This window comes from Acipenser ruthenus, chromosome 41 (genome assembly GCF_902713425.1).
Source record: "Acipenser ruthenus chromosome 41, fAciRut3.2 maternal haplotype, whole genome shotgun sequence".
NCBI classification, from domain to species: domain Eukaryota; kingdom Metazoa; phylum Chordata; class Actinopteri; order Acipenseriformes; family Acipenseridae; genus Acipenser; species Acipenser ruthenus.
In genome coordinates, this window is record NC_081229.1 from 7,288,151 (window position 1) to 7,309,301 (window position 21,151).

The 21,151-nt window shown below is 50.5% G+C and overlaps 1 pseudogene; it reads right to left on the reverse strand.

Annotated features, from left to right (window-relative positions):
* Positions 1–230: 230 nt before the first annotated feature.
* LOC117970488 ((3R)-3-hydroxyacyl-CoA dehydrogenase-like) lies at positions 231–15,661 on the reverse strand (annotated as a pseudogene).
* Between the last annotated feature and the right edge of the window lie 5,490 nt (positions 15,662–21,151).

Consider the following 21,151-nt stretch of genomic DNA (forward strand, 5'->3'; position numbering starts at 1 on the left):
AGATCTGTATCACGGATAGACAGAGAGCTCTACACTGAGGACAGATCTGTATCACTGATAGACAGAGATGTTTTACTGGACAACAGAACTTCACATACAGAGAATGATAGAATGAAGTTGTGTAACCAGATATGAAGACAGTATCTCACAGTGTACTGTCTCTACAGCAGACAGTCCCCTCACAACTGCAATAATCCTGACGGCAAATTAAAAAGTATGGTCTCAGCATGTCTGGAACAAATGATGATCTGGTTTTTATTTCTACAATTTGAACATATAATTAAGAAAAATAATTACACACACACGCACTGATCATAATACTGAACACAAATCAGAGGACATGTGGTTTAGTGTCACACTGATAAAAGTTTCAGACCAGCACAAACAATTTGGGAATACAGAAATTACAAGCTTCACTCCTCAATCTTTTTCTCTCTCTTACAAGATCTTACAAAATGATGAAGATATCTTATTGCTGAATTAAATAGTTCCAGGTCCTTTGGCATGAAAGATTCTGGTTTCTGATTGGTTCCCTCTCTCAGCACACTGTCACTCAGCCCATGAATAATCCACCTGCAACAAAACAAGGAAATTAGGTTAAACAGACAGGACTGTTAACTAGAGCCCTGAATCACTGTGAATACAAAACCAGAGCCCTGGGGATCACAAGCAACTGAATCACTGTGAATACAAAACCAGAGCCCTGGGGATCACAAGCAACTGAATCACTGGGAATACAAAACCAGAACCCTGGGGATCACAAGCAACTGAATCACTGTGAATACAAAACCAGAGCCCTGGGGATCACAAGCAACTGAATCACTGTGAATACAAAACCAGAGCCCTGGGGATCACAAGCAACTGAATCACTGTGAATACAAAACCAGAGCCCTGGGGATCACAAGCAACTGAATCACTGGGAATACAAAACCAGAGCCCTGGGGATCACAAGCAACTGAATCACTGTGAATACAAAACCAGAGCCCTGGGGATCACAAGCAACTGAATCACTGTGAATACAAAACCAGAGCCCTGGGGATCACAAGCAACTGAATCACTGTGAATACAAAACCAGAGCCCTGGGGATCACAAGCAACTGAATCACTGTGAATACAAAACCAGAGCCCTGGGGATCACAAGCAACTGAATCACTGTGAATACAAAACCAGAGCCCTGGGGATCACAAGCAACTGAATCACTGGGAATACAAAACCAGAGCCCTGGGGATCACAAGCAACTGAATCACTGGGAATACAAAACCAGAGCCCTGGGGATCACAAGCAACTGAATCACTGTGAATACAAAACCAGAGCCTTGGTGATCACAAGGAACTGAATCACTGGGAATACAAAACCAGAGCCCTGGGGATCACAAGCAACTGAATCACTGTGAATACAAAACCAGAGCCCTGGGGATCACAAGCAACTGAATCACTGTGAATACAAAACCAGAGCCCTGGGGATCACAAGCAACTGAATCACTGTGAATACAAAACCAGAGCCCTGGGGATCACAAGCAACTGAATCACTGTGAATACAAAACCAGAGCCCTGGGGATCACAAGCAACTGAATCACTGTGAATACAAAACCAGAGCCAAAGACGAGCCCCCAAGCGTTCCATGCGTTCTCTATTGGTTATAATGAGCTACAATTTGGGGTGCTGCTGATCGTGGGGTACGGCTTGCTCACTAAAATCTTTAGTGTTTTTGCAAAGAGGGGGTGATAAGCTATCTAGGGATACCTCGATATTTAGTGAGCAAGGCGTCTAAGGTGGGTTAAATGGGGTGAAACAAGCGTTTAATATAGGGTACCGCTATGCTGCTGATACAGATTTGTTATTAATATTTTCGTTTTTGTGTTTTTTTTTAAAGAAGGAGCGATTATTTTTTTTAAATAGTAGCAATATATTAATTGAGTAAGATGCGTATAAGTGAGTTAAAACACACAGAAAAAGGACAGGAGCTTTGTCAACCACACCGCGAATAAGGAACCGGGAAGATGTAACCAACATCCAGGTGGTCTCACCAGTACTGTACTGGTATAAGAAAAGTGTGTTTTAAAAAAGTAATTTCAGCTTCCAGTCACTTCAGATATGCTGATGATAATGTAAACACAAGCTTTAAATGTGTAATTGTTTGTTTATTAGTTTTAAAATGTTTAGTAAAACGTGGCCTATTGTTTGACCTCGTTAGTACAATCGGCCCCCTTTGCTGATGACATCTTCAGTCAGGGTCGTAACCCGCTATAAATCAACACATTACTGTAAAATGACTTTACACTTTACACAAGATGCAACGTGTTTCAGTAAATTCAAATGATAACCTTCGCATCCCGCACAGAGGGAGAACACAAACGTAAAACGTCATTCAGTGGGGTTGGCATTGCAGGGGAGATGAAGGGAGGTTTCAGTTCCGAGTGACTGTTTTCTAAGCATTATTTGTGAATGCTTATTCACCACTGATACACCCCGTTAGAAAATTGACTTCCCTGCATTTTTTTTTTTTAACGCAAGACTGAACGTGACAGTATATGTGTACATTTGTTTTAAGTACTCGCCCAGAGGACTCCTGAGACACAGACATCAACTAGTCCTCATCAGATTGAATTCACCTCGGGCGAGCGGATGAGCATGAGTTTCTAACCCTGGTTCAAGGGACATGTGTGTCCCACAAATAGAAATGATGCTAACTGTCTTATTATTGCAATGAGGTGCATGAAACAGGTTTAAAATGTACTGGCTGTTGGATCTGCTCATCAAAGTGCTCAGGTCCCCCGTGATACTCAAGTCATTCTCAAATGTATTTTAAGATGAAACCATTTGAGCTACTGCTCAATTCCTTGTGTCCCCTAAGGGGTTAAATATGGTCCGATCTCCGCACGCCTGGGAGGGGTGTTTGGCACGAGGTCAAACCAAGCTGGACCAAATCTGAACTCCCTGGCGTGTGTTATTGCTCTTATAACATACCCCCACCCTCCCTGTGTTCCTGGTATTTTATAGTGACAGCCTGCTTACCCGTCACCTCGATGCTGGCTCCAGTGATGTAGCGCGATTCATCAGAGGCTAAAAAAGAACAAACATCGGCCACGTCTACGAGAGAGAGAGAGAGACAGAGAGACAGGGAGGAACAAGTCAACCAGTACACACACTGACAACCAGCACCCACACACACACACACTGACACAACCAACACACACACACACACACACACAGTGACACAACCAGCACACACACAAACACTGTCACAACCAGCACACACTCCCAGACAGACAGAACACACACACACACACACACACAGAGTCACAGACAGACATAACACATACAGACACACACACACAGTCACAGACACGTTGTTCTCTTACCTGCTGGCTCTCCCAGGCGTCCCAAAGGCACCATCCCTTCAAACTGCACAGAAAGCGGAGAGTTGATTCAGACACAGAGAGGTCATTGACACACTGCACACAGAGAGCTCATTGACACACTGCACACAGAGAGCTCATTGACACACTGCACACAGAGAGCTCATTGACACACTGCACACAGAGAGCTCATTGACACACTGCACACAGAGAGCTCATTGACACACTGCACACAGAGCTCATTGACACACTGCACACAGAGAGGTCATTGACACACTGCACACAGAGAGAGCTCATTGACACACTGCACACACAGAGAGCTCATTGACACACTGCACACTACAAGCTCATTGACACACTGCACACACAGAGGGCTCATTGACACACTGCACACTACAAGCTCATTGACACACTGCACACACAGAGGGCTCATTGACACACTGCACACAGAGAGGTCATTGACACACTGCACACACAGAGGGCTCATTGACACACTGCACACTACAAGCTCATTGACACACTGCACACACAGAGGGCTCATTGACACACTGCACACAGAGAGCTCATTGACACACTGCACACAGAGAGGTCATTGACACACTGCACACACAGAGGGCTCATTGACACACTGCACACTACAAGCTCATTGACACACTGCACACACAGAGGGCTCATTGACACACTGCACACAGAGAGGTCATTGACACACTGCACACACAGAGGGCTCATTGACACACTGCACACAGAGAGGTCATTGACACACTGCACACACAGAGGGCTCATTGACACGCTGCACACAGAGAGGTCATTGACACACTGCACACAGAGAGCTCATTGACACACTGCACACAGAGAGCTCATTGACACACTGCACACAGGGAGCTCATTGACACACTGCACACAGAGAGCTCACTGACACACACAGAGCTCATTGACACACTGCACACAGAGAGCTCATTGACACACTGCACACAGAGAGCTCATTGACACACTGCACACACAGAGAGCTCATTGACACACTGCACACAGAGAGCTCACTGACACACACAGAGCTCACTGACACACTGCACACAGAGAGCCCATTGACACACTGCACACAGAGAGCTCATTGACACACTGCACACACAGAGCTCATTGACACACTGCACACAGAGAGCTCATTGACACACTGCACACAGAGAGCTCAATGACACACTGCACACAGAGAGCTCATTGACACACTGCACACACAGAGAGCTCATTGACACACTGCACACAGAGAGCTCATTGACACACTGCACACAGAGAGCTCATTGACACACTGCACACACAGAGCTCATTGAAATAAACTCAATCAATGTGTTTGTTTTGAAATCCTTTTAAAATATTCTGCATATTTTTTGAAGAGGAGACCATTATCTCTTCAGGGATACCAGGACATTTAGAAAGTAAAGGGTCTGAATGAGGAAACATGGGCAATACAATCCCACCCCTAATCATTCTGTGAATCAATTGCTGTTTCCACTTTGCTTAATTCTATCTCAAAGAAACTCAATAATAATAAACAGTAGATGTAAAAGCAGGTGGACATGGCCTGTGAGCCTTACCTTGTCCAGCACTCTCTCTGGGACCTTGGCTGTCATGGGAGTGGCTATGAAGCCAGGCAGGACTGTGTTACATCAGATACCAAACCTGCCAGAAAAACTGCATTAGAATCACTGCACTCCCTCTCTACCTCTCCCTGTAACACTCCCTCTCTACCTCTCCCTGTAACACTCCCCCTCTACCTCTCCCTGTAACACTCCCTCTCTACCTCTCCCTGTAACACTCCCCCTCTACCTCTCCCTGTAACACTCCCTCTCTACCTCTCTCTGTAACACTCCCTCTCTACCTCTCTGTAACACTCCCTCTCTACCTCTCTGTAACACTCCCTCTCTACCCCCGTAACACTGCCTCTCTACCTCTCCCTGTAACACTCCCTCTCTACCTCTCTGTAACACTCCCTCTCTACCTCTCCCTGTAACACTCCCTCTCTACCTCTCTGTAACACTCCCTCTCTACCTCTCCCTGTAACACTCCCTCTCTACCTCTCCCTGTAACACTCCCTCTCTACCTCTCCCTGTAACACTCCCTCTCTACCTCTCTGTAACACTCCCTCTCTACCTCTCCCTGTAACACTCCCTCTCTACCTCTCCCTGTAACACTCCCTCTCTACCTCTCTGTAACACTCCCTCTCTACCTCTCCCTGTAACACTCCCTCTCTACCTCTCTCTGTAACACTCCCTCTCTACCTCTCTGTAACACTCCCTCTCTACCTCTCTGTAACACTCCCTCTTTACCTCTCCCTGTAACACTCCCTCTCTACCTCTCCCTGTAACACTCCCTCTCTACCTCTCCCTGTAACACTCCCTCTCTACCTCTCTCTGTAACACTCCCTCTCTACCTCTCCCTGTAACACTCCCTCTCTACCTCTCCCTGTAACACTCCCTCTCTACCTCTCCCTGTAACACTCCCTCTCTACCTCCCTGTAACACTCCCTCTCTACCTCTCCCTGTACCACTCCCTCTCTACCTCTCTGTAACACTCCCTCTCTACCTCTCTGTAACACTCCCTCTCTACCTCTCCCTGTAACACTCCCTCTCTACCTCTCTGTAACACTCCCTCTCTACCTCTCTCTGTAACACTCCCTCTCTACCTCTCTGTAACACTCCCTCTCTACCTCTCCCTGTAACACTCCCTCTCTACCTCTCTGTAACACTCCCTCTCTACCTCTCCCTGTAACACTCCCTCTCTACCTCTCCCTGTAACACTCCCTCTCTACCTCTCCCTGTAACACTCCCTCTCTACCTCTCTGTAACACTCCCTCTCTACCTCTCCCTGTAACACTCCCTCTCTACCTCTCTCTGTAACACTCCCTCTCTACCTCTCTGTAACACTCCCTCTCTACCTCTCTGTAACACTCCCTCTCTACCTCTCCCTGTAACACTCCCTCTCTACCTCTCCCTGTAACACTCCCTCTCTACCTCTCCCTGTAACACTCCCTCTCTACCTCTCTCTGTAACACTCCCTCTCTACCTCTCCCTGTAACACTCCCTCTCTACCTCTCCCTGTAACACTCCCTCTCTACCTCTCCCTGTAACACTCCCTCTCTACCTCCCTGTAACACTCCCTCTCTACCTCTCCCTGTACCACTCCCTCTCTACCTCTCTGTAACACTCCCTCTCTACCTCTCTGTAACACTCCCTCTCTACCTCTCCCTGTAACACTCCCTCTCTACCTCTCTGTAACACTCCCTCTCTACCTCTCTCTGTAACACTCCCTCTCTACCTCTCTGTAACACTCCCTCTCTACCTCTCCCTGTAACACTCCCTCTCTACCTCTCTGTAACACTCCCTCTCTACCTCTCTGTAACACTCCCTCTCTACCTCTCCCTGTAACACTCCCTCTCTACCTCTCTGTAACACTCCCTCTCTACCTCTCCCTGTAACACTCCCTCTCTACCTCTCCCTGTAACACTCCCTCTCTACCTCTCCCTACACCACTCCCTCTCTACCTCTCTCTGTAACACTCCCTCTCTACCTCTCCCTGTAACACTCCCTCTCTACACCTCCCTGTAACACTCCCTCTCTACCTCTCCCTGTAACACTCCCTCTCTACCTCTCCCTGTAACACTCCCTCTCTACCTCTCCCTGTAACACTCCCTCTCTACCTCTCTCTGTAACACTCCCTCTCTACCTCTCCCTGTAACACTCCCTCTCTACCTCTCCCTGTAACACTCCCTCTCTACCTCTCCCTGTAACACGCCCTCTCTACCTCCCTGTAACACTCCCTCTCTACCTCTCCCTGTACCACTCCCTCTCTACCTCTCTGTAACACTCCCTCTCTACCTCTCTCTGTAACACTCCCTCTCTACCTCTCCCTGTAACACTCCCTCTCTACCTCTCCCTGTAACACTCCCTCTCTACCTCTCTCTGTAACACTCCCTCTCTACCTCTCCCTGTAACACTCCCTCTCTACCTCTCCCTGTAACACTCCCTCTCTACCTCTCCCTGTAACACTCCCTCTCTACCTCTCTGTAACACTCCCTCTCTACCTCTCTGTTACACTCCCTCTCTACCCCAGTAACACTGCCTCTCTACCTCTCCCTGTAACATTCCCTCTCTACCTCTCCCTGTAACACTCCCTCTCTACCTCTCTGTAACACTCCCTCTCTACCTCTCCCTGTAACACTCCCTCTCTACCTCCCCCACCTGTCTCTCTTCTCTACCTCTCCGTCCCCCCCTCCCTCCTCCCCAGGGGTACAGCTCACCTGCCCAGTTCCTTCGCTGCAGATTTTGTTAACCCTTCCACTCCTGCTTTCGATGCTGCATAGTTAGCTTGCCCCAGGTTCCCAACCTGATAAAAAAGTGAGAGATGGTAAGAAAGCGAGGTAGAGAGAGACTTTAGACTTACGTGTACTTTATTGTGAAATTGTTTTAACCCTTTGCGGTCCATTGTCGGACCTGGTCCTACATTGCAATTATTCCTATCAGGTCCATTGTCGGACCCTGTCCGACATCATTATAGAAACGCAAAAAACGGGTTTCTAGTCGTTTTTTCTCTGGAAAAAGCTGAGAAAACCATTCAATGGCCGAGTGGGAACGACAGGAGCCGAGACAAGTCGAAAAAATAAAATAAAATAAAAGGCGTATCTCATGAATAGTCATACATGGCCCTGGTATCAGATAACGGGGTGGTCATAAGTAAACAAGCTGGCTGATAGTGCGTCAGCGCACCGAGAATATGGACATTTGCAGAGCTTTTTTGAGATGTTATAGTAATAAAATAATGACTTGGATCACATTATTGAGGAGTTTGGTGATAAAGCGAGTGATCAGGAGATGATTGATCGGTATGTACGACTATTATTATTATTATTATTTATTTCTTACATAGGTGAAAGCTATAGCGAACGAAAGGGTGGGGCGGGGCTGGAGATGCCTAGTGAGTGCTTTGTTGATATGCAGGGCCTTTTAAACCCGTTTGACTGAGGAAAAAAATACTTTTAAACAACGCGTCTAAAATTACATGCGCGTGTGAAAATAAACTGGACCCGACGTGCCGGACGCGCACTTAATAAATGGACTGCAAAGGGTTAAATACATATAAACAATGCAAAAATAGACGCACTAACTCAGGTCCAACTGTTTCAGCAGCAAACCTACAGATTAAAACAAAGGTCTTCATCATCTAATAAACACACTGCACCTTGAATACCCCAGATCATGTCAAACATATCAAGATTATGCATTAGTTTGTAATAATTATGATCAATCCTCACACAGTGTTTCACTAGCATCATTAATATATTCAGATCATCTGAGGACCTTCCACCATGTTCCTGCTCTTTTATATTGCCATTCTAGCCTGCCTTAAAAATAACATTTGCTAGTTGATCAATACACAAACACAAATTAAATACACTTTCATTAAAATGTAGGTTAGATCTCTAAAAAAAGTGCCTCTAAAATTGTAAAAAAGTGCTTGTAAACGGGTGCAGGACACGAAACAATGAAAAACAGAGTCCCTTTGAGTGCAGAACGGGCAGGAGTCAGACACTGAAGGGTTAAGAACACTAACAAGAATGAACAGCAATGCTGGTGTGTAACACCCTCCAGGATGAACAGCAATGCTGGTGTGTAACACTCTCCAGGATGAACAGCAATGCTGGTGTGTAACACTCTCCAGGATGAACAGCAATGCTGGTGTGTAACACTCTCCAGTATGAACAACAATGCTGGTGTGTAACACTTTCCTGGATGAACAGCAATGTAACACTCTCCAGGATGAACAGCAATGTAACACTCTCCAGGATGAACAGCAATGCTGGTGCGTAACACTCCCCAGGACGAACAGCAATGCTGGTGTGTAACACTCTCCAGTATGAACAGCAATGCTGGTGTGTAACACTCTCCAGGATGAACAGCAACGTAACACTCTCCAGGATGAACAGCAATGCTGGTGTGTAACACTCTCCAGGATGAACAGCAATGCTGGTGCGTAACACTCCCCAGGACGAACAGCAATGCTGGTGCGTAACACTCTCCAGTATGAACAGCAATGCTGGTGTGTAACACTCTCCAGGATGAACAGCAATGCTGGTGTGTAACACTCTCCAGGATGAACAGCAATGTAACACTCTCCAGGATGAACAGCAATGCTGGTGTGTAACACTCTCCAGGATGAACAGCAATGCTGGTGCGTAACACTCTCTAGGATGAACAGCAATGCTGGTGCGTAACACTCTCCAGGATGAACAGCAATGTAACACTCTCCAGGATGAACAGCAATGCTGGTGTGTAACACTCTCCTGGATGAACAGCAATGCTGGTGTGTAACACTCTCCAGGATGAACAGTAATACTGGTGTGTAACACTCTCCAGGATGAACAGCAATGCTGGTGTGTAACACTCTCCAGGATGAACAGCAATGCTGGTGTGTAACACTCTCCATGATGAACAGCAATGCTGGTGCGTAACACTCTCCAGGATGAACAGCAATGCTGGTGCGTAATACTCTCCAGGAAGAACAGCAATGTAACACTCTCCAGGATGAACAGCAATGCTGGTGCGTAACACTCTCCAGGATGAACAGCAATGCTGGTGCGTAACACTCTCCTGGATGAACAGCAATGCTGGTGTGTAACACTCTCCAGGATGAACAGTAATGCTGGTGTATAACACTATCCAGGATGAACAGCAATGCTGGTGTGTAACACTCTCCAGGATGAACAGCAATGCTGGTGTGTAACACTCTCCAGGATGAACAGCAATGCTGGTGTGTAACACCCTCCAGGATGAACAGCAATGCTGGTGTGTAACACCCTCCACTGCAGATCTCCAGCCCACAGGTACAGCACACCCTGCCTCAGCCAGTGCAAACCGTCCCAAAATAATTCCAAAAGCACACTCTGCAGCTGTGCCAGCAGTCCTTTCTGTGGCTCCAGACATGCCAGCCTGTGCCACATTGGAGGCCACGAGGTTGTTGGTAATGATGGCCCTGCCTCTGTAGGACAGCTTTGGGAGTAGCCACCTCCCTCCAGCACCCCTTTCCAGTTCCTCTGCACGCTGGCCTCATCCTTTATAGCAGTGGCTCATAGTCCCCTATAGGAGTGCACAGACCCCTGCCATACTCCTGGCTCCTCACTATCACCACGATGTCATCGGCGTACGTGAAGAGTCGAAGGGGAGCTCTGGGACAGAGTGGGAGAGACAGTCCACTTATGACTCTCCTCAGCACGTGCAGCAGCGGCTCAATAGCCAGAGAGTACAACATCCCCGACATGGAGCAGCCCTGTCTGATTCCCCTCTGCACTTTAAAAGGAGCCACCATTCATTTTCAGCACACTCTGAATGTCACGCGACATCACCTGGGTCATGGCTAAAAAACACCTTCATTGTGCTCCACAGATCCTGGTGTTCCATCCTGCCAAAAGCCTTTTCCTGGTCTAGAGAAATCAGACTAGTACTGAGACACAATAGCCTAGAGACATCCAAAACATCCCCAATCAGAAAAATGTTGTCATAAATGGACCTTTTAGGCACGCAGTACATTTGATCAGAGTGTATCACATGCCCCAGCACCTCTTTCAGTCTATTGGCCATTGCCTTAGATAGTATTATATATTCTGCACACAGCAAGGCAACAGGTCTCCAGTTCTTTATATCACACAGGTCTCCAGCCATTAATGTGACAACTGCCCTCCAGCAGCTGAGGGACAGCTTTCCTTGGGCCAGACTTTCTTCAAATACAGACAGCAAGTCCCCGTCCAGCAGGTCCCAGGAAGTTTTATAAAATTCCACCGGGAACCCGTCGATGCAGGGGGCTTCACTGTTGCTCAGTTGTTGCATCAAAGAGCCCCTGCAGCGTGAGCGCCCTCTCCAGGCTGCCCTCCTCTTCAGGGACCTCTAGTAGATCACTGCATAACCGCTGTGTGCCATCCTCTTTGTCCTGCAGCTCACTGGAGAACATCTGGGAGTAAAACTCCACCGCTCTCCCGCGGATCTCCCCCGGCTCCCGAAATTGACAACACAGATAAAAAAAGATTACAATGTGATCCATCCATTTTATTTTGGACACTTGGATTTTGAACTACACCTTATCTTATTGAGAATGTTCTTAATCCTCCACCTCTCCCGAGCCTTTATTCATCAAGTGTTAAGCTGAATTTACAAATAACTTTATATCAGAGAAATAGTCTCTGTCTGTCTGTCTCTCTCATCCCTGCTGCTTTGAGTGTCCTGCTGCTCTGTGTTTCTCTCTCTCTGGTCCTGCTGCTCTGTTTCTCTCTCTCTCTGGTCCTGCTGCTCTGTGTTTCTCTCTCTCTGGTCCTGCTGCTCTGTTTCTCTCTCTCTCGGGTCCTGCTGCTCTGTGTTTCTCTCTCTCTCGGGTCCTGCTGCTCTGTGTTTCTCTCTCTCTCTGGTCCTGCTGCTCTGTTTCTCTCTCTCTCTGGTCCTGCTGCTCTGTTTCTCTCTTTCTCAGGTCCTGCTACTCTGTGTTTCTCTCTCTATCTCTCTCTGGTCCCTGCTGCTCTGTGTTTCTCTCTCTCTCTGGTCCTGCTGCTCTGTTTCTCTCTCTCTCTGGTCCTGCTGCTCTGTTTCTCTCTTTCTCAGGTCCTGCTACTCTGTGTTTCTCTCTCTATCTCTCTCGGGTCCTGCTGCTCTGTGTTTCTCTCTCTCTCCGGTCCTGCTGCTCTGTTTCTCTCTCTCTGGTCCTGCTGCTCTGTTTCTCTCTCTCTGGTCCTGCTGCTCTGTTTCTCTCTCTCTCGGATCCTGCTGCTCTATGTTTTTCTCTCTCTCAGGTCCTGCTGCTCTGTGTTTCTCTCTCTCTCCGGTCCTGCTGCTCTGTGTTTCTCTCTCTCTCGGGTCCTGCTGCTCTGTGTTTCTCTCTCTCTCGGGTCCTGCTGCTCTGTGTTTCTCTCTCTCTCGGGTCCTGCTGTTCTGTGTTTCTCTCCCTCTCTATCTGGTCCCTGGTGCTGTGTCTCTCTCTCTCTGGTCCCTGGTGCTCTGTGTCTCTCTCTGATCCCTGCTGCTCTGTGTCTGTGTGTCTCTCTCTTTCTCTGGTCCCTGCTGCTCTGTGTCTCTCTCCCTCTTTCTCTGGTCCCTGCTGCTCTGTGTGTTTCTCTCTCTGGTCCCTGCTGCTCTGTCTCTCTCTTTCTCTGGTCCCTGCTACTCTGTGTGTGTCTCTCTCTCTCTGGTCCCTGCTGCTCTGTGGGTTTCTTTCTCTGGTCCCTGCTGCTCTGTGTCTCTCTCTCTGGTCCCTGCTGCTCTCTGGTCCCTGCTGCTCTGTGGGTCTCTCTCTCTGGTCCCTGCTGCTCTGTATCTCTCTCTCTCTGGTCCCTGCTGCTTTGTGGGTCTCTCTCTGGTCCCTGCTGCTGGTTTGTTTCTCACCTTGCCCACGATGCTCCCCACATTGATGATGATGCCCTTGGAGGATCCGCTGGCAACCAGAGCCCTCGAGACAGTCTGAGTGAGGAGGAACGAGCCCTGAGAGAGAGGGAGTGAGGCAGTAAGACAGGAAGGATGAGAGAGGGAGTGGGAGGAGGAGAGGGTGAGTAAGAGGGGGAGAGGGATGGGGTAGAGGAGGAGAGAGAGATGAAGGTGTGTGAGAGAAGGACAGGGGGGTGTAGAGAGGAGGAGAATTAGGTCATTACCTTGAGGTTGACCCGCAACACTCTGTCGAAGGCCTCCTCCCAGCAGAGCTGACACACACACAGGGGGGATGGAAATACTGCAGCTGAGAAACAGAGCAAGCAGAGCCGTCACAGAGCAGCTAACACACTGGGATCAGCAAGCAGAGCCGTCACAGAGCAGCTACACACTGGCTCAGCAAGCAGAGACGTCACAGAGCAGCTAACACACTGGATCAGCGAGCAGAGCCGTCACAGAGCAGCTAACACACTGGATCAGCAAGCAGAGCCGTCACAGAGGAGCTAACACACTGGATCAGCAAGCAGAGGCATCACAGAGCAGCTAACACACTGGATCAGCAAGCAGAGCCGTCACAGAGCAGCTAACACACTGGATCAGCAAGCAGAGCCGTCACAGAGCAGCTAACGCACTGGATCAGCAAGCAGAGCCGTCACAGAGCAGCTAACACACTGGATCAGCAAGCAGAGCCGTCACAGAGCAGCTAACACACTGGATCAGCAAGCAGAGCCGTCACAGAGCAGCTAATACACTGGATCAGCAAGCAGAGCCGTCACAGAGCAGCTAACGCACTGGATCAGCAAGCAGAGCCGTCACAGAGCAGCTAACACACTGTATCAGCAAGCAGAGCCGTCACAGAGCAGCTAACACACTGGATCAGCAAGCAGAGCCGTCACAGAGCAGCTAACACACTGGATCAGTGAGCAGAGCCGTATTGGTGTATTGCCCTGTCTGTATACAGTGTTGTTTCTATACCTGGTGTATTGCCCTGTCTGTATGCAGTGATACAGTGATGTTTCCATACCTGGTGTATTGCCCTGTCTGTATACAGTGATGTTTCTATACCTGGTGTATTGCCCTGTCTGTATACAGTGATGTTTCTATACCTGGTGTGTTGCCCTGTCTGTATACAGTGATGTTTCTATACCTGGTGTATTGCCCTGTCTGTATACAGTGATGTTTCTATACCTGGTGTATTGCCCTGTCTGTATGCAGTGATACAGTGATGTTTCCATACCTGGTGTATTGCCCTGTCTGTATACAGTGATGTTTCTATACCTGGTGTATTGCCCTGTCTGTATACAGTGATGTTTCTATACCTGGTGTGTTGCCCTGTCTGTATACAGTGATGTTTCTATACCTGGTGTATTGCCCTGTCTGTATACAGTGATGTTTCTATACCTGGTGTATTGCCCTGTCTGTATACAGTGATGTTTCTATACCTGGTGTATTGCCCTGTCTGTATACAATGTTGTTTCTATACCTGGTGTATTGCCCTGTCTGTATACAGTGATGTTTCTATACCTGGTGTATTGCCCTGTCTGTATACAGTGATGTTTCTATACCTGATGTATTGCCCTGTCTGTATACAGTGATGTTTCTATACCTGGTGTATTGCCCTATCTGTCTTGTACCTGTATCAGTGTGATGAGCTGCTCCACGCTCTGCCTCGATGATACGTCCACACAGAGCGCAGCGTGCTCCTGCCCCTGCAGGTCATGTGACAGGATCTCATTGGCTGAGTCCTCACTGACGTCAGCCACCACCACTGAGGCCCCGTCCCTGGCAAAGCGCTGGCAGACCGCACGTCCGATTCTACTGCCACCTATACAATACCTATACCAGTACAATACCACACAGACTGATCACACTGACCCTCCTGAGAACCAGTACAATACCACACAGACTGATCACACTGACCCTCCTGAGAGGCTGTGACAGAGATCGAATGGTGCTTGGTGTTAGATCTCCCTCTCGACCTGTGAGGGCACTGTGTAAAGGGAACAGAGTACCCTTAACTAAATGGCACGACAATTTATTCCGTAGGGTAGGTGGAAGTTGGTCATTTAGGAAAGGGGCGCAGCTACGGTTTCCAAACTCAATGACCCAGACGGTAAACAGTGTGGCATCTGAGGATTGGAGGAGCGGATGCGCTCGTTAACCTAGGGGTCATGAGCGAGGATATAAATAGGGGACTTAGCATACGTGATCTGTTCCTTGGTAAATGGTTAGTGTTGAAAACCTACAAGGAGTCTGTGTGCTGTATCGTGAACAGTGAGTTTTGTCTTGTGTTTGTTAGTGTTTTGTTAACTGTCTTCGGTTCTTTAATAGACCAGTTGCACGATCTGGAGCTGTAGGAAAAGCCAGCATAAACCCGGACATTACTTTCACCCCTGCATTTCACGGAGAACTGTATTACACCACTTGCACGTATTCACTATCACTAAGAACTGTGTTTGTGTTTAGTGTTGGTGTGTAAAACTGGACTTTTTGGTTATGGGTCAAACCCGGGGAATTACAAATACCGAGTGATACACGCCGCTGTATCACTCCAACATTATTATTTACAGGTGTTTGCCATAAGGCTCTGGACATTGTTAATTAAATCAATAAACACCCTTGCACATGGAAATCATTGTCTGTCTGTTTTATATTCGCTCTGCACTGCACGCACCTGTAATCACTCACCACTTTGCCACACGCGGTGTCAGAAGAGGGATGGACTACGCAGCACGGTCAGTGCTGCTGGAGCAGCTGGGCAGCAGATGGGAGGCTGAGGAGAGACGGAGAGAGGAGAGGTACGCGGAGCTAATTGAGAGGGTCGGACTGGGAGCACAGACAGCAGCGGTACCCGTCATGACGGCCCCAAAGGCGAGGACTCACAAGATGACGGTGGAGGATGACTCGGAAGCCTACTTGGTGGCATTTGAGTGGTTGGCTAACACCGCGTCATGGCCCAGAGAGTTCTGGGCAAGCCAATTGGGACCCTGCCTAATTGGAGAGGCACAGGCAGCTTACCAGGCTATGTCGGATGATGACGCCGCTCAGTATGACCTGGTGACGCTAGCCATCCTCTGCCGTCTGAATATTACGGAGGAAACCCACCGAGTGAGGCTCAGAGAGTACAAGAGGTCCCCGAATACATGCCCCAGGGTGGTGGAGCAACAGCTCTGTGACCACATGGTACACTGGCTCACCCCGGCACTGAAAACAAGTGCGCAGATGGGTGAGGCCATTGTTATCAAGCAGTTTTGCCATGTGGTCGGCGCCGAGACCAAGGTGTGGATACGGCGTCACAACCCCAACACCCTGGACCAGGCAGTAAAACTCACAGAGGACTTCGAGGACTCCCTGGTGTCAGCCCAGTCCGGGCTACTCATCGCTCCAACACCGCGGAGCATCCGAGCACCACCCCCTCTCTCTGCACTTCCACCCCCACCACCGGGACCAGCTCAATGACCTTCTAGACCGCCGGCCCCAACTGGCAACCTTGCCTCCCCTCCATGGAGACCAAGGTTGGCCCCCAGCTGGGGTAGAGGTGCTGCCCCTACCCCGTTGCCACACCAGCAGTGGGACAGATACCTAACCGCTGTACCCTCCTTTCCCCCTACCTGTTTTAGGTGCCACCAGCCGGGTCATCAGGCCAGGTCGTGCCCATCTGCGATGGAGTGTGACGTGGCCGTATGCAATCTGGCATCTGAAGCGGGTAAGCGAGGGGGAAATGGTCGGGAGGGGCCTTGTATTGTTAATGCAATTTTGGGAAATGTGAAAACCCATGTGTGGCAGGATGGCTGCAGTGGTGACGTCAGACCCGGAAGAAGACACAAACAAACAGCAGCTGTGGGAAAAACCGAGACGCGAACGTGCTCGGTTTCTTTATTAAATAATAATTCAAATAAAAGAGTTTGAACAAAACACACACAAAACAAATGGGCACAAGGGCCAAACAAAATAGTAAACAAACACAAATGGGACGAACCGGACAAACAAGTACCGTGCTGGTTCTCCAGCACGTAGTAGCAATTGTTATTTACAGTACACGCTCCTTTCTCTCTCACCCGTTCTCCACTCTCAAACACACCCAACCCCGAGTGGGTGAAAACATGCTGCTTTTATGCAGTTGTACCGAGACTCGATTGCTAATTAATCATTCAATTGGAATCTCGGTACAACTGCACATGAATTAATTAAGTGCAATCCCGTGACACACAGTATACACATTTTATCTGCACGTGAAGTGATGTGCAATCCTCGTGCCTAAATACAAATCTACATTTGAAATCACTCGTGTTACACAGACCCATTTATATCCCGTGTACCAATGACTATACACCAACATTTGACACACTACATGCAACATATAAACAAACAATACACACAAGGCGGGGTCACACTGCCACATATCTCCCCCCTTGTGCGCAGCACACATGGCCTTAAAAGGCCACCTCCCCCCCTTAGTCCCAAAGTCCCGGTCATTGTCCCGGCCCAGGAACAGGGGCACCAATATGTCCAGGGGGCAGCCATGGTGGGAGGTCCTCCTCCCAACCCTGTTTTGCAGCCAGCAGCTCCCTCTTCTGGGGCTCCGGTCACAGATGTTCCGGCAGCGAAAGTGCGGCGGGGGAAGGTGGTCTCTGGACCTCTCCCCCTTCTTCGTAGCCGGCAGCTCCCCTTGGTGGGGCTCTGGCCACCCAAACTCCAGCAGCGAAATTGCTGCGGGGGGAGGTGGTCTCCTGACTTCTCACCCCTCTCCATGGCCGGCAGCTCCCCTCCGTTGGGCCCCGGCCACCCGTTCTCCTGCAGCGAAATTGCTGCGGGGGGAGCTGGTCTCCTGACCTCCCCCCCCTTCTTCGTGGCCGGCAGCTCCCCTTCAGGGGACTCCAGCCACAGTATTTCCTGCCACATGGCAGGACTGGTAGCAACCCCAGGCAAAGCAGGACCTTCGGGAGGCGACGACAGCAGCTGCGGACCCTCGGGAGGCGACGGCAGCGGACCCTCGGGAGACGACGGCAGCAGCAGCGGACCCTCGGGAGGCAACGGCAGCGGCAGCGGACCCTCGGGAGGCGATGGCAGTGGCAGCAGCGGACCCTCAGGAGGCGACGACAGCAGCAGCGGACCCTTCGGAGGGGAACTCGGGAGAGGTGCCCCTGGCCATGGAGGCGGCAGCGGGAGCTCCACTTCTCCCTCGTACCCTGTAACTGGTGGCTCTGCAGGCGATGCGAAGCCACAGGCAGCCCCAGGTGATGCGGAGCAACAGGCAGCCCCAGGCGATGCGGATCAACAGGCAGCCCCAGGCAATGCATGGCAGGCATCCTTGGGCGGTGCGAGGCAGGCATCCTTGGGCGGTGCGAGGCAGGGCAGGAGCAGTCCTTCCCATGACGGTGGAGATGGAACCAGCAGGTATTCACCCTCTGCTGGTGGAGGTGGAGATGGAACCAGCAGGTATTCACCCTCTGCTGGTGGAGGTGGGAGTGGTAAGCTGTCCTCCCACGGCACTTGAGACAGAACCAGCAGGCATTCACCCTCTGCTGGTGGAGGTGGGAGGGGCAATCAGTCCTCCCACGGCGGCTGAGGCGGAACCAGCAGGCATTCACCCTCTGCTGGTGGAGGTGGGAGGGGCAAGCAGTCCTCCCACGGCGGCTGAGGCGGAACCAGCAGGCATTCACCCTCTGCTGGTGGAGCTGGGAGCGGCAAGCTATCTCCCACGGTGGTGGAGACAGAGGCAGCTCCTGCTGCTCTGCTTCTAACGGTGGTGGAGACAGAGGCAGCTCCTCCTGCTCTGCTCCTAGCGGTGGTGGAGACAGAGGCAGCTCCTGCTGCTCTGCTCCTGGCTGTGGAGACAGAGGCAGCTCCTCCTGCTCTGCTCCTAGCGGTGGTGGAGACAGAGGCAGCTCCTGCTGTTCTGCTCCTAGCGGTGGTGGAGACAGAGGCAGCTCCTGCTGCTCTGCTCCTGGTGGTGGAGGTGGCGGAGGCAGAGGCAGCTCCAGCTGCTCTGTTCCTGGCGGTGGTGGAGACAGAGGCAGCTCCTGCTGCTCTGCTCCTAGCGGTGGTGGAGACAGAGGCAGCTCCTGCTGTTCTGCTCCTAGCGGTGGTGGAGACAGAGGCAGCTCCTGCTGCTCTGCTCCTGGCTGTGGAGACAGAGGCAGCTCCTGCTGCTCTGCTTCTAACGGTGGTGGAGACAGAGGCAGCTCCTCCTGCTCTGCTCCTAGCGGTGGTGGAGACAGAGGCAGCTCCTGCTGTTCTGCTCCTAGCGGTGGTGGAGACAGAGGCAGCTCCTGCTGCTCTGCTCCTGGCTGTGGAGACAGAGGCAGCTCCTCCTGCTCTGCTCCTGGCTGTGGAGACAGAGGCAGCTCCTCCTGCTCTGCTCCTAGCGGTGGTGGAGACAGAGGCAGCTCCTGCTGTTCTGTCCTAGCGGGGGTGGAGACAGAGGCAGCTCCTGCTGCTCTGCTCCTAGCGGTGGAGATGTTGGAGACAGAGGCAGCTCCAGCTGCTCTGCTCCTGGCGGTGGAAGCGATGGAGGTGGCGGAGACAGAGGCAGCTCCCGCTGCTTTGCTCCTGGAGGCCTAGGTTCTGGACCTATGGGCTCCCCCCTTCTGGGCGCTGGATGCACGGGCTCCCCACTTCTGGGTGCTGGATGCACGGGCTCCCCCTTTCTGAGCTGTGGACGTTCAGGCGCCTCCCACTCAGGCGTAGGACGTTCGGGTTCCTCCTGGTACTGGGAGGGGCAGATAGCCACGGTGTGGCCATACTCTCCACAGCCGGGGCACAATTCTGCCGCAAGGCGCCTTGCAACTGCCTCCCAGCCATCGTCCCAGACCTTCCCTTTCCCCTCTCCCGCTGGATCTGGATACCTCGGCAGGGCTTCTTCCTCGGGAGACGGCAGTGATGGCTCCTCCCCTTTGGGCGCTGGAGACGGCAGCGGGGCTTCTCCCTTTTTCCTTGGAGATGGCTGGACCCCTCCCATGTCAGCAGCCAGGTAATTGAGCACCATGGCCGCGATGTCTGGGAGGGGAGCTGGGTGGTGTTGCTGTTCCCAGGTCTCCCAGCGCTCCCCATCTCGGGCCCACAGGAGGTTGATCACTGCAGGGAGGGCTTCCTCATAATCCCTCCCCGGCTCCACCAGCCAGTCCCAGACTCCCTCAGAGGAGAGTGCACTCTTCCTCTTTGGAGGATGCAGGTCCTCCCTCACCCTTGCTGGATGCTCTGGCTCCTCCTTCTCCTGCCATGGAGGGGGTTGGTCGGGTGCTATGTGCCCAAACTCGCCAATAGCGAAGCACCACTCCTCACCCTTCAAGCAGGTGAGGCAGACGTCCAGCGTGGTCGAGATGCAGTGGGACCTCTGCTGCTGTTGCTGTTGCTGCTGCTTCTTCCACCCGCTTCTTCCCATCTTCTTCCTTATTTTATTTATTTTATTTTTTTTCTTCATAATGAAGTGTCGAAATATGTAGCCACCTGCCCAGACTGCCAGCGAGTAGCGCCGGGTCGAGTGCGCCCCGCCCCTTTGGTCCCACTGCCGATTATTTCCACCCCCTTTGAACGCATTGCAATGGACATAGTGGGCCCTTTGCTACCTTCTGACTCCGGGTATACGCATATATTAGTGGTGGTGGATTATGCAACACGATACCCGGAGGCAGTTCCATTGAGGTCCACTAGTGTCGCTGCAATACAGATTATGGCTAGAGTAGGGATCCCCAAAGAGATCTTGACTGATCATGGAACTAACTTCTTGTCTAATACGTGTGATAAAGTGTGGGGTAAAGTGAGGGGGGCGGGTACATAGGGCCACGCCTGGAAAGAAGCATATACCCTTTCTGACCACTGAGATAAGAAATGTAGTTCAGGGAGATAATGGCGGCGGGCTAAAAGACTACATTTCCCAAGGGGCTTGGAGTGGCTAGATTACAGGAGAATGGGCTGCACCTGTGCATAATTAATGATGAGTATTTAAACGCCCTAACTGAGGGGTTCTCTGGGAATGTGGGGCTAACTTCTGTGAACAACAGAGGAGACTGGAGTGAAGGAAAATTAAATAACGGTAATAACAAGAACTATTGTAGGTTGTGTGTATTGGTTTGAGTTTGTTTGCTTAGCTGCCTGGGTGACAGTTAGGGTAAACGGCTGTTGTATTAGTAAGTTCTCCAAAAAAAGGAGATAGAGTTTTATTTTGTTTTGTAATTTTTGGTTTAAAAAATTGGTGACTCTGTGTCCCTTTGACAGGACACAGTAAAACTAATAAACACACAGGTCCTGCCCTGTTTAGACCTTATTTCTGTTGTCTGAGTGTAATTGCAACACCACACTAGAGGACCGCTGTGAAAGACCTGCTGAGTACTGTGGTAAATAACACC